This window comes from Nerophis ophidion, linkage group LG07, assembly GCF_033978795.1.
Source record: "Nerophis ophidion isolate RoL-2023_Sa linkage group LG07, RoL_Noph_v1.0, whole genome shotgun sequence".
Classification (NCBI taxonomy): domain Eukaryota; kingdom Metazoa; phylum Chordata; class Actinopteri; order Syngnathiformes; family Syngnathidae; genus Nerophis; species Nerophis ophidion.
In genome coordinates, this window is record NC_084617.1 from 22,765,748 (window position 1) to 22,778,516 (window position 12,769).

At 38.8% G+C, this 12,769-nt stretch overlaps 1 protein-coding gene across 8 annotated transcripts in view; it reads right to left on the reverse strand.

Annotated features, from left to right (window-relative positions):
* LOC133556071 (RNA binding protein fox-1 homolog 3-like) overlaps positions 1-12,769 on the reverse strand; it is a 981,253-nt gene that overhangs the window by 282,714 nt on the left and 685,770 nt on the right. The window lies entirely within an intron of this gene.

Here is a 12,769-nt window from a genome sequence, read left to right on the forward strand (position 1 = left end):
CCCTTATCTTTCTATTGTGTTGCTAGTGTTTTAGTGAGTTAAATAGTACCTGATAGTCGGAGGTGTTTGTCCACGGGTGTGTTGACGCGCAGCGTCTCAGGGAAGTCGATGGCAGCTGTACGGACGGCACAAGCTCAGCAGATATCCGGTAAGTGGCGACTTTTTAACCACAATTTTCTCACCGAAACCTGCTGGTTGACATTCGGTAGGGATCCATGTTCGCTTGACCGCGCTCCGATCCATAGTTAAGTTTCACCTCCAGGAAATTGAAACAAGGAATCACCGTGTGTTTGTGTGGCTAAAGGCTCAAGCTTCCCAACTCCATCTTTCTACTGTGACTTCTCCAATATTAATTGAACAAATTGCAAAAGATCCAGCAACACAGATCTCCAAAATACTGTGTAATTATGCCGTTAAAGCAGACGACTTTTAGCTGTTTGTGTGTGTGTGTGTGTGCGTGTGTGTGCGTGTGTGTGTGTGTGTGTGTGTGTGTGTGTGTGTGTGTGTGTGTGTGTGTGTGTGCAGCGCTCATACTTCCTAAAAACCTGTGACGTCTTGTGTACACGTCATCATTACACGACGTTTCTAAGACGAAACTCCCAGGAAATTTAAAATTGTAATATAGTAAACTAAAAAGGCCGTATTGGCATGTGTTGCAATGTTAATATTTCATCATTGATATATAAACTATCAGACTGCGTGGTGGGTAGTAGTGGGTTTCAGTAGGCCTTTAGCCGCCCGCTTCCTTCCTCTTTGGTTGGATGTGTTCCACGCGACCATTCCCGCATCCCACGTAGAACATTAAGCCCGCCGCTAATAACACTCTGACATGCTCGCCTTGTCGAGGACGCACAAACTGCTGATGGCGGGATTTGCATGGCGTGTCATTGCGCCCGCGCTCAATGAAAAGTTAAATTATGAACTCATCCATTTTGGATTTTAATAACATGCTGCAATATTTTCCGCGTTCCTGTTCGATGTGGAGCCATTATGACTGTAAAACACCTTAAACGGCTGCGGCGTCCTGATGAGGAGCAGTAAATTGACACGAGTCCGAGGAGGAAGCAGCCACTTCATGCCGAAGACAAGACAAGGTTGCAACGATTAATCGATTGGGAAAAAAAAGTTGGATTGATATTTCTTTTGCGTCGGTTAATTGTATAATAAGTGGAATTAATCAAATCTTATTAAATCTGGACAGCATTGAGAGGCTGCAACTTCAAATACACGGTCATGAGTTTCCATACGCATTCCTTCTCAAATAGTGGGGCCCGCCCTTGTGGGGGGCACAGTGCGACACTAGGGAGGGCCATACTTGCCAACCTTGAGACCTCCAATTTTGGGAGGTGGGGGGCGTGGTCAGGGGTGGGGAAGGGGGCGTGGTTGGGGACAAGGCGGGGCGTGGTTAAGAGGTGAGGAGTATATTTACCGCTAGATTCATAGATTCACCAAGTCAAGTATTTCATATATATATATATATATATATATATATATATATATATATATATATATATATATATATATATATATATATATATATATATATATATACATATAATACTTGATTTTCAGTGAATTCTAGCTATATATATTTTTTTAATTATATATATATATATATATATATATATATGTATATATATATAAAAGAATTACTTGAATTTCAGTGTTCATCTATTTACACATTCACACATATATACATATATATATATATATAATGATTTTCAGTGAATTTTAGCTATATATATATTTTTTTTGTTTAAAAAAAAAAAAAAAAAAAATATATATATATATATATATATATATATACATATATATATATATATATATATTTAAAAGAAATACTTGAATTTCAGTGTTCATTTATTTACACATTTACACACACATAACACTCATACTCATTGTTGAGTTGAGGGTTGAATATTCCATCCTTGTTTTTCTAACCATATGCATGTACACTAGATGGCAGTATTGTCCTGTTTAAGGGTGTCACAACACATTGCTGTTTGGCAGACGAACTGCTTTAGGTAGACGAATTCAGACTGCTGCTGTGTGTTGTTTTACCGCGCTGGGAGGACGATAATGAAACTGCCTAACAATAAACCCACATAAGAAACCAAGAACTCGCCCTCGATCATTCTACAATTATAACGTCATTGGGCAGACACGCTCTTTGTACACGTCACTCAGGTCCGCATTGAGCTGGAGGAGGCGTGGCCTCCAGCTTCACCTGAATTTCGGGAGATTTTCGGGAGAAAATTTGTCCTGGGAAGTTTTCGGGGGAGTCTTCCAGAAAATCCATGAGGGTTGGCAAGTATGGGGAGGGCACATGTGAACATGTTTTATCAGTATCATGCTTCAAAACCCGCTTGGTAAAGCCGTGCACTATAAAGCGTGCTCATTGTAGTCATTTTGATCAAAAATCCATCCATCCATCCATTTTCTCATCACAGGGCCAACACAGATAGACTGACAACATTCACACACTAGGGCCAATTTAGTGTTGCCAATCAACCTATCCCCAGGTGCATGTCTTTGGAAGTGGGAGGAAGCCGGAATACCCGGAGGGAACCCACACAGTCACGGGTAGAACATGCAAACTCCACACAGAGAGTTTCCGAGCCGAGGATTGAACCCAGGACTAGTCATGAACTTCGTATTGTGAGGCAGACGCACTAACCCCTCTTCCACCGTGCTGCCCTGATCAAAAATAAATAATAAAAAATCAGCACAAATTGTTTTTAGGTTTTTTTTAGCAGGTTCAAGTGTTTTATATATTGTGCTCCCGAGGTAATGTTGAGGATGTATTTCAATTTATTATTTTTCATTCATTCATTCATGTATTTATTTGACAGGGACTGTACAATGAAACATTGCTACCCATAGGTAACCGATGTCAAAGTATATAAGCCTTATAGCCACAGGCTAATTTGCAACCCTTGTCCCTGGTTAGGCTTTTAAAGGCCTACTGAAACCCACTAATACCAACCACGCAGTCCGATAGTTTATATATCAATGATGAAATATTAACATTGCAACACATGCCAATACGGCCTTTTTAGTTTACTAAATTACAATTTTAAATTTCCCGCGGAGTTTCTTCTTGAAAACTTCGCGGAATGATGACGCGGAATGCTGACGCGTATGATGACGCGTAACCATGACGTCTCGAGTTGTAGTGGACATATTAGCCCAGCACCACACACGGCTAAAAGTTGTCTCTTTTCATTGCATAATTACACAGTATTTTGGACGTCTGTGTTGCTGAATCTTTTGCAATTTGTTCAATTAATAATGGACACTATAAATAAGGACGCTGTTGGTGGACAGCGGTGGATTGCAGCTGCCTTTAGCACCGAGGCGCAGTCTGTGTTTCTTTGTTGTGAAGCTTTATCACAGAGCGGTCAAGCGAACATGTTTCTCCACGTCAACTAGCAAGTTTTTGGATGGGAAAATTGTGATATTAAGTCAGCTCTTACCGGAGACTTCAGTGAATTATGGGACCTCCTCCTGTAGCTGTCAAAAAGGCATCTGTGATCTTGGCTCCTCAATTGGCTTCTCTCTGAGACACTGGCGTTCACTGCAGCCATCCGACTTTCAGGTATGACTTTAGAATCTCACTAAAACACTATTAAAACAATAGGCAGATAAGGGATTTTCCAGAATTATCCTAGTAAATGTGTCTAATTACATCTGAAACGCTACCACTGCCGCCGCCCGGAACCGTCGCTTTTCCTTGTTTTTTTTTTAGTGTCTCACTCTAACTTTCTTCATCCACAAATCTTTCATCCTCGCTCAAATTAATGGGGAAATTGTCGCTTTCTCGGTCCGAATAGCTCTTGCTGCTGGAGGCTATGATTACAAACAATGTGAGGCTGTAAGGAGCCCTACAACCCGTGACGCCACACGCACATTGTCTGCTACTTCTAGTAAAGGCAAAGCTTTTTATTAGCGACCAAAAGTTGCGAACTTTAATGTCGATGTTCTCTACTAAAACCTTTCAGCGAAAATATGGCAATATCGCGAAATGATCAAGTATGACACATAGAATGGACTTGCTATCCCCGTTTAAATAAGAAAATCTCATTTCAATAGCCCTTTAAAAATAGTTGACAGAAGTGCAAAACACATACAAAAGGATTAGGACAAAAATAAAAACACATTGAAAATAATTGGCGCCCTCTGTCAATACTACACCCAGTTCTAGTGCTCACACCTCTGATTTTCCTTAAGCCACTTTTTCAGTTTTGTGGAGAAAAGTTCAATGTCCGACTGTGACTTTAACTCTAGTGGCAGAGAGTTCCACAGATGTGGGGCCTTCACTGAGAGCGCAGACTGACCCAGAGTCCATCGGGCACCTTTTCACTCCACAGCTCCCACTGACTGCAGCTCCTGTCTCCACACCTTCATGACTGTATCTTTGTATTTCTTGACACATCACATCAGGGCCTAATCCTTTAGGACACTTAAAAAATTGCTTTTAAAAATGAGGAATGTATAAAATTATCAAAACTATTAATTTTATTGAATTATATTTTTTCAAATGGTTCAGGTCGTTCAGAAAATGTTTGCATTTTAAATATCTTTTTATTTTTTTTAAATTGGACTTCAAATTCAAAAATAAGTTGTTTTTAATATTTATTTTTTGCTTATTTTTGATTCCTTTATAAGGATGCAATTGTATGCAGAGGTGTACTTATAACAATTATATAGACACATTATACAATTTATAGTCGCGGTCAGACGGCACAAAACAGAACATGATTAACAAGTACTGCCACAAACAGTTTTTAAAATCTTTAATTTGTATTAATACACATATGTTAAAAGTGTTTTTATGTATTTATTTATTATATGTACCGTGTTTTCTGGACTATAGAGTGCATCGGTATACAAACACACCCACTTTTTTTTTAGAATACATATTTTTCCATCTATAAGGTGCAGATATATACGTTCCAAAATGAGTTATTTGCACAGAATATTTTGCAAATGTTTATTTACATACCTAAATTGTTTCCAAATGGTGTCTGTAACGCGGCAGAAAAACAGGTGATCAAACATAACAGAAGTAATCATCATGGACCCACTAGCTCCAATCAGCTAAACAAACTCAATTGTTTCCAAATGGTGTCTATAACACGGCAATAAAACTCTCCAATCAGCTAAGCAGACTCAATAATTCCACGGTGACATCTTGGCAAATTTACTGAGGAACTTGTGAAACAATACAAAAAGAATACCATTGTAAGTTAATAATGCTAACACAGACACTTATAAACGTGTTAGCATATTAGCTAATGCCAACAATGCTAGCTTCATTACATTGCGATAGGATGTACACATTTGCATAAAAAACACTCCTACAGACATCACACATGGGACTGTTTTGTAAGTAAGTATTGTTTTAGTTGTATTGTAAAACTTACAAACGTTGCTTGGAGTGATGAATGAAGAATCCATAGGAGTAGAAATGCTATAGACAACTTAGAAGACTCTACACAGAAGGGCCCTTCATCACCTGCAGTGGGCGGACTCATCCAAAAGATGGCAGCATAACACAAACAATAGCACACCTTTTTAGTGTCTTTGCTGTTTTTTTTTCAGGAAAAAAAAAAGATTTGCATTATGGCCGTCAGAAAGAAGAATCCATAAATTAGCCGCACCGTTTTAAAAGCCGCAGGAGCGAAGCGTAGGAAAAAAGTTGCGGCTTGCAGTCGGGACTTTACGGTATTTATCAGAAAAAAGAATGAAGGTTATGACAAGCAGAAAATGTATTTATTTTGACTACTTTTCTTAAAATACGCATTGAGGCTATGAAGTGTCTTTTTATCGAATTACTTGATTTTAATCGAACAAATTAATTGATAAATTACTTGATCGCTAAAATAATTGATAGTTGCAGCCCTTACCACAAGCAATAGAAATAATCCAGTTGAATGTTAATCAGCGTATTGTTGTGTATGTTGTTGCTAATCACGTGATGATCGGAGATGCAGGGACCTCCACACCTGCGGGGGATGTCGGGTGGGTGCAGTTATTGAATTATTAAATGAATAACACTAATCAATATTATTAAATTAACTTTCAAATTAAAAGAACAAGTGGGAGTCCAGTCCATTGGGAAACCAACAGATAGTCATGGGGTGGAGTGTACTCATCCTGTCAGCTACGTAGATGTCTACAGCTGTGCATGTTTTTTTATTGTTGTTTTTCTTTTTTTTTTTGTTGCCCAGATGTGGGTTTAAATCAGCAGATGTCGTTGTGAGTTTGTGGAAACCCTTCGAGGGACTCGTGATTAAGGGATAGGTAAATGACATTTGATTGTTTGATGTCACAACAAAACCAACTCGTTTTTTTCAGGTTTTCTTTTACGTTTGTCTTGGCAGTTTTGCGTCTTATCGTAGGTTTGTCACATCATTAAAATATTTAATCCTCACTAATCTCATTTTTTCTATAGTCAACTTGATTAATCGCAGATAGGTAGACTTTTTTTTTTTTTTTTATCTTTTTGTACCTTAGATCAGTGGTCCCCAACCTTTTTGTAGCTGCGGACCGGGGGTTCTTTTTTTTTCTTTTTTTTTCTTCATGAAAAAAGGAGGTTTTTCTGGTTGGTGCACTAATTGTAAGAGTATCTTGTGTTTTTTTATTTTAAATGTAATTATTTTTTAAATAAATAAATGATAAAAAATTATTCTGCGGCCTGGTACCAATTGAGCCGCAGCCCGCCCGGTGGTTGGAGACCACTGCCTTAGATCATTTTCAAGTTTGTAATACTACCAACATGGGACCGGACAATTTCTTATGCAAAAGTTAGTTTATTAAACATTATGTTTTTTTTTATGACAAAATTAATGTGAGAGCCGACGAGCTCGCCTCACCAGTGTGATTTTTTTTCTTTTCTGCTATGTGTTTGTTCCAGAGTGTCGCATTAATCGTGTGTGTTGCGCGCGACCAGTATTCCTCTCAGGGAATAAAACACACTGGTCAATACCAAGTTATTTTGGATGACATACAGTTAGGTCCATAAATATTTGGACATTGACACAATTTTCAGTATTGCAGTTCTGTACAACACCACCATGGATTTGAAATGAAACAATCATGTTTTAAGTGCACACTTTGAGCTTTAATTTGAGGGTATTTACATCTAAATCTGGTGAACGGCGTTGGAATTACAACACATTTTTTATGTGCTTTCCACCTTTTAAGGGACCAAAAGTAATTGGACAATTGGCTACTCAACTGTTCCATGGCCGTATGTGTGTTATTCCCTTGATTTGTTTAATTTATTTCATTTACAAAGAGCAGATAAAAGGCATAAATGTCATTTCAAGTGTGGTATATTCATTTGGAATTTGGGAGGTCATCTCTCTGTCATGTTTCGTGGTCACGTTCTGTTTGGTTTTGGACTCATTGGGCACTTTTGTTTGTTTTTGTCACCATGCCAACCCATCAGTTTCCACCTGTTATCTGTTCAGGGCTCACGCACCTGTCATCACTGCATCCATTTAAGCCTGTAGTTGCCAGGCAGTCAGCCTGGTGACATCACCCTCTACCACCCTGTACGCACCCTTGCTCCATGCTGATGATCCATGCTCTTATGTCATTCCCTGTAACTTTTGTTATTCATGCCATAGTTTGCAAGTTTTGATTTATGTCCATAATTTACGTTGTCGTAATAGTTTTGTTTCATAGCCAAGTTTTGTACCTCCTCTGAGAGTGCCTTTTGTTTATACTCTTTGTTTTGTTTGTACTTTTTGAGTTAAAATTAAAAGATGGCATTACGTTCACAGCATGTCCCGTCAAGTCGTTTTGCACCACGGGAAAACAAACGGCACCATAGTCCAAGTCATGACACTCTCAATATGAAGTCCAAAGAGCTGTCACTGTCACTATGAAGGAAGTCATTATTAGGCTGAAAAATCAAAACAAAGCCATCAGAGAGATAGCAAAAACACAATTAGTGGCTAAATCAACTGTTTGGTACATTCTTAAAAAGAGAGAACGCACTGCTGAGCTCAGCCACCCCAAAATACCTGGAAGACCAGGGAAAACCAGTGTGGTGGATGACAGACAAATATTTTCCCTTGTCAAGAAACAGTTGGCCAGATGAAGAAAACTCTCCAGGAGGTGGGTGTATCTGCGTCCAAGTCAAAAATTAAGAGAATACTTCACCAGAGGAAATGCAGAGGTTTCATCACAAGGTGTAAACCATGGGTGAGCCTCAGGAACAGGAGGGTCAGATGAGAGTTTGCAAAGAAACATGTAAAAGAGCATGTGCAGTTACAGATCAACATCTTATGGACAGATGAGGCAAAGATCAACTTGTAGCAGGATAATGGAAAGAGAAGAGTATGGAGAAGGCAAGGAATTGCTCAAGATCCAAAGCATATCAGCTCATTATTGAAGCATGGTGGTGTTAGTGCCATGCATGGATGCCAGTGGAACTGGATGTCTTATATTTATTGATGATGTGACAGCTGACAAACGCAGCAGAATTAATTCTAAAGTGATTCAGGCAATATTATCTGCTCATATTCAGCCAAATGCTTCAAATCTCATTGGACGCCGCAGATGGACAATGACCTGACGCATACTGCAAAAGCAACCAAAGAGTTTTTTAAGGCAAATAAGTAAAATGTTCTGCATTGGCCAAGTCAATCACCTAAATCCGATTGAGCATGCATTTCACTTGCTGAAGACAAAACTGAAGGGAAAATCCTCAAAGAACAAGCAGGAAGTGAAGACAGCTGCAGCAGAGGCCCGGCAGAGCATCACCAGGGACCAAACCCAGAGTCTGTTGATATCTATGGGTTCCAGACTTCAGGTTGTCATCGACGGCAAAAAATTGACCCAATTATGTTAGTATGTCCAATTACTTTTGGTCCCTTAAAAAGTGGAAAGCACATATAAAATATGTTGTAATTCCTACACTGTTCACCGGATGTGGATCTAAATACCTTCAAATAAAAGCTCAAAGTCTGCACTTAATTTCATTTCAAATCCATTGTGGTGTTGTACAGAGCTGGAATATGAGAAAATTGTGTCAATGTTCAAATATTTATGGACCCAACTGTATATGTTGAGTAAGAAGGAGCACCGAGACGGAGTAGTACTTGGCCAAGTTTTACTAAAGCTTTAGGAGACCAGTCCTATCAGTGCAACAGTAGCAGCAGCACGAAGCGGTCTAAATTCTAACAAATGGAGTCAGTTTATGTAGAGCAAAAACAGCTGTTGTTCCAAACAGATAAAGTCTTCCCTTCAGAAAGGGAGTACATTATACTTCCAGTAAACAGTCCAGCGCCTTCAAGGTGAAACACAGAGTTAATTAACGAACATAAGATAAAAAACACAGAGATCACGAGAAGACACACTACATTGGAAAATACTAGCTGCTTTAAAGGGGAACATTATCACCTGACATATGTAAGCGTCAAAAATACCTCGATGTTGCAGAAAAAAGACCATATATTTTTTCAACCGATTTCAGAACTCTAAATGGGTGGATTTTGGCGAATTAAACGCCTTTCTATTTATCGCTCTCGGAGCGATAACGTCAGAACGTGACGTCACTTAGGTAGTAATAAAGCCGGCATTTTCTCAAACACATTACAAAAAAACCGGGTCTCAGCTCTGTTATTTTCCATTTTTTCGACTATTTTCTGGAACCTTGGAGACATCATGCCTCGTCGGTGTGTTGTCGGAGGGTGTATCAACACTAACAGGGAGGGATTCAATTTGCACCACTGGCCCAAAGATGCGAAAGTGGCAAGAAATTGGACGAAATTTGTTCAAAATACGAGGGTGTGGGGAAAGCCGACGAAATGGTCAGTCGTTTGTTCCGCACACTTTACCGACGAAAGCTATGCTACTACAGAGATGGCAAGATTGTGTGGATATCCTGCGACACTCAAAGCAGATGCATTTCCAACGATAAAGTCAAAGAAATCTACCGCCAGACCCCCATCGAATGTGCCGGATTGTCTGCACATTTTATAGGCGATGCTAAGGCAGACATGGCACAGAGATGTATGGATATCCTGCAGATGCATTTCCAACGATAAAGTCAACGAAATCACAGAGGTGAGTTTTGGTGATGTTATTGACTTATGTGTTAATCAGACATATTTGGTCGCGGCATGACTGCCAGCTAATTGATGCTAACATTCTATTTAGGCTAGCTTTATGTACATTTGTAGCTGTATTTGAATCCAGTGTTTCCCTCCACCCACATTTAATGCCAAACAAACACTTACCAATCGACGGATTTAAGTTGATCCAGTGTCACAAGATGCGAAACTTCAATAGCTATTCACTCAATAGCTTCAGTTTCTTCTTCAATTTCGTTTTCGCTATCTGCCTCCATAGTCCAACCATCCATTTCAATACATGCGTAATCTGTTGAATCACTTAAGCCGCTGAAATCCGAGTCTGAATCCGAGTTAATGTCGCTATATCTTGCTGTGCTATCCACCATTTGTTTGTATTGGCATCACTGGATGACACCACAGGAAAATGGACAGTGGCTTCACAGATAGCGAAAATAAGGCACTTTGAAGCTTTTTTAGGGATATTCCGGGATGGGTAAAATTTTGAAAAAAACTTCGAAATATAAAAAAAGCCATTGGGAACTGATTTTTATTGGTTTTAACCCTTCTGAAATTGTGATAATGTTCCCCTTTAAACATGACTATGGATTAAAAAAAAAAAAACACTTAAAAATATCTCATTTCCACACGTGTCCACACAAAATGGTGCCGTTAAAGAAACTACGTGTTGCCTTGTTATTATTGACAAGAGGAAATCACGATATGACCTGTCTGTTAATGCCCTGTAAAACACCTCCCAGAGTTTGGAAGAAGGTTGGCAAGTGGAATTGTACTTGAAAGATTTTGTAATGACTGAGGAAGGTTACGATTCAGGATTAAGGCTGCAATTAACGATTATTTTGACAGTCGCTTAGTCGACGGCAATCTTAACAATTAGTCGGATAATAAAGCGTACACATATTTATTGGCTCTACTTTTTCCATTGACTTTAAAATGGAGCTGGAGTTATTTTAGGCATGTGCTTACTAGCAACAAAGATGACTAATTCATTCGTAAATATTTATTTATACTGTAACTCTGCTGCACAATATCTATCTTCCTCTAAAAGAAAATAAGCATTTTGTGATGTTTAAAAAGTGGCACACCGGTATATTGGCTATTGATTAACTCTTGGCAGTTTCATCACTCCAATAAACTCAAATTGTTAAATTATATATTTGATTAATTCTTCAAATGTGGGCTATTTAATAGATTGTATGTTTAATCAATCCTTGTATACCTCCGCATCAGAGCCTGTCTGTCTCTGGTTTGAGTTTGTTATCATTCCTTTTTTATGGCATTGCAAATTGATGATGCTTTAAAACATACTTGAAGTGATGTAGAAATAGTGAAGCTGGCTGACTTCGGCTAAAATTATAGTTAAAGTTACATTTTTACACACTTGTTAGCTGGCTATAGCAAGGCACAAGACAAGCTAACATTCTTACCGAGTCCGCATCCTCCCTTCAGGCGTCCGAGATCATGCCTTTGCTTTAAATGCTGGCTTATCACAGATGTACTGCCATAAATAATAATATGGCATCATAATAATCCCCTCCATTCCCCCCAAAAACGGATTAACTCGCTGGACTAGAAAGACAATATAACGTACATCCGTAATTGTGGATGCCTATGCAAAAGTGCAATATATTTATCTGTACAGAAATCTACCCATTTATATCTGCACCTTCTTTTGTAAATGCAAACCTTATTGCGTTTTTATCCTGCACTACCACCAGCTTATGAAGCAAAATGTTGTTCTTATCCGTACTGTAAAGTTCAAATTTAAAATGACAATAAAGGAAGTCTAAGTCTAATAAAACAAGGTCTGCTTTGCAAAATGAGCAAGGTAGTCATGTTTTTAACAAGAATAAGGAAATGTTCCCATACTTGACATGGTGTTTACATGGAAGGGGCACCAGGAAAAAACACGACGTCACAACTATTGTCGAAAAGATATAATTGTCGGCAACACATTTTAATGCCGACCATGTTGACTAATCGTTGCACCCCTAATCAGGATATGTTTTATTACATTTGTTTTCCTCCTCACCACACACACGGAAACCTTCTACTGCCTCCATTCTGTCATGTTTTGTGGTCACGTTCTGTTTGGTTTTGGACTCGTTATGCACTCTTGTTTGTTATGTACCCATGACAACTCATTAGTTTTCACCTGTCATGTCACGCACCTGATTCACTTGGACTCATGCACCTGTTATCAATCATCACGTCACTTTTTAAGCCTGTAGTTGCCAGGCAGCACCCTCTACACACCCTTGTTACCCATGCTGATGATCCATGCTCTTTTCTCGTTCCATGTAAGTTTTCGTTATTCATGCCCTAGTTCGCAAGTTTTGTTTTATGTCCATAGTTTACGTTATAGCAGGGGTAGGGAACCTATGGCTCTAGAGCCAGATGTGGCGCTTTTGATGACTGCACCTGACTCTCAGATAAATCTCAGCTGACATTGCTTAACACGGTAAGTAATGAATAATTCCGCTGGTTATCACAGTGTCAAAAATAACGTTCAAAATATAAAACATTCTCATGCATTTTAATCCATCCATCCGGTTTCTACCGCACCTGTTCAAGAAGTCGCAATAACGGTAAGAAGTATTTTATTTGTTGTTGGTTAGCTTCAGAATAATAATGTTATTAAGAAGAATAAGAGACTTATA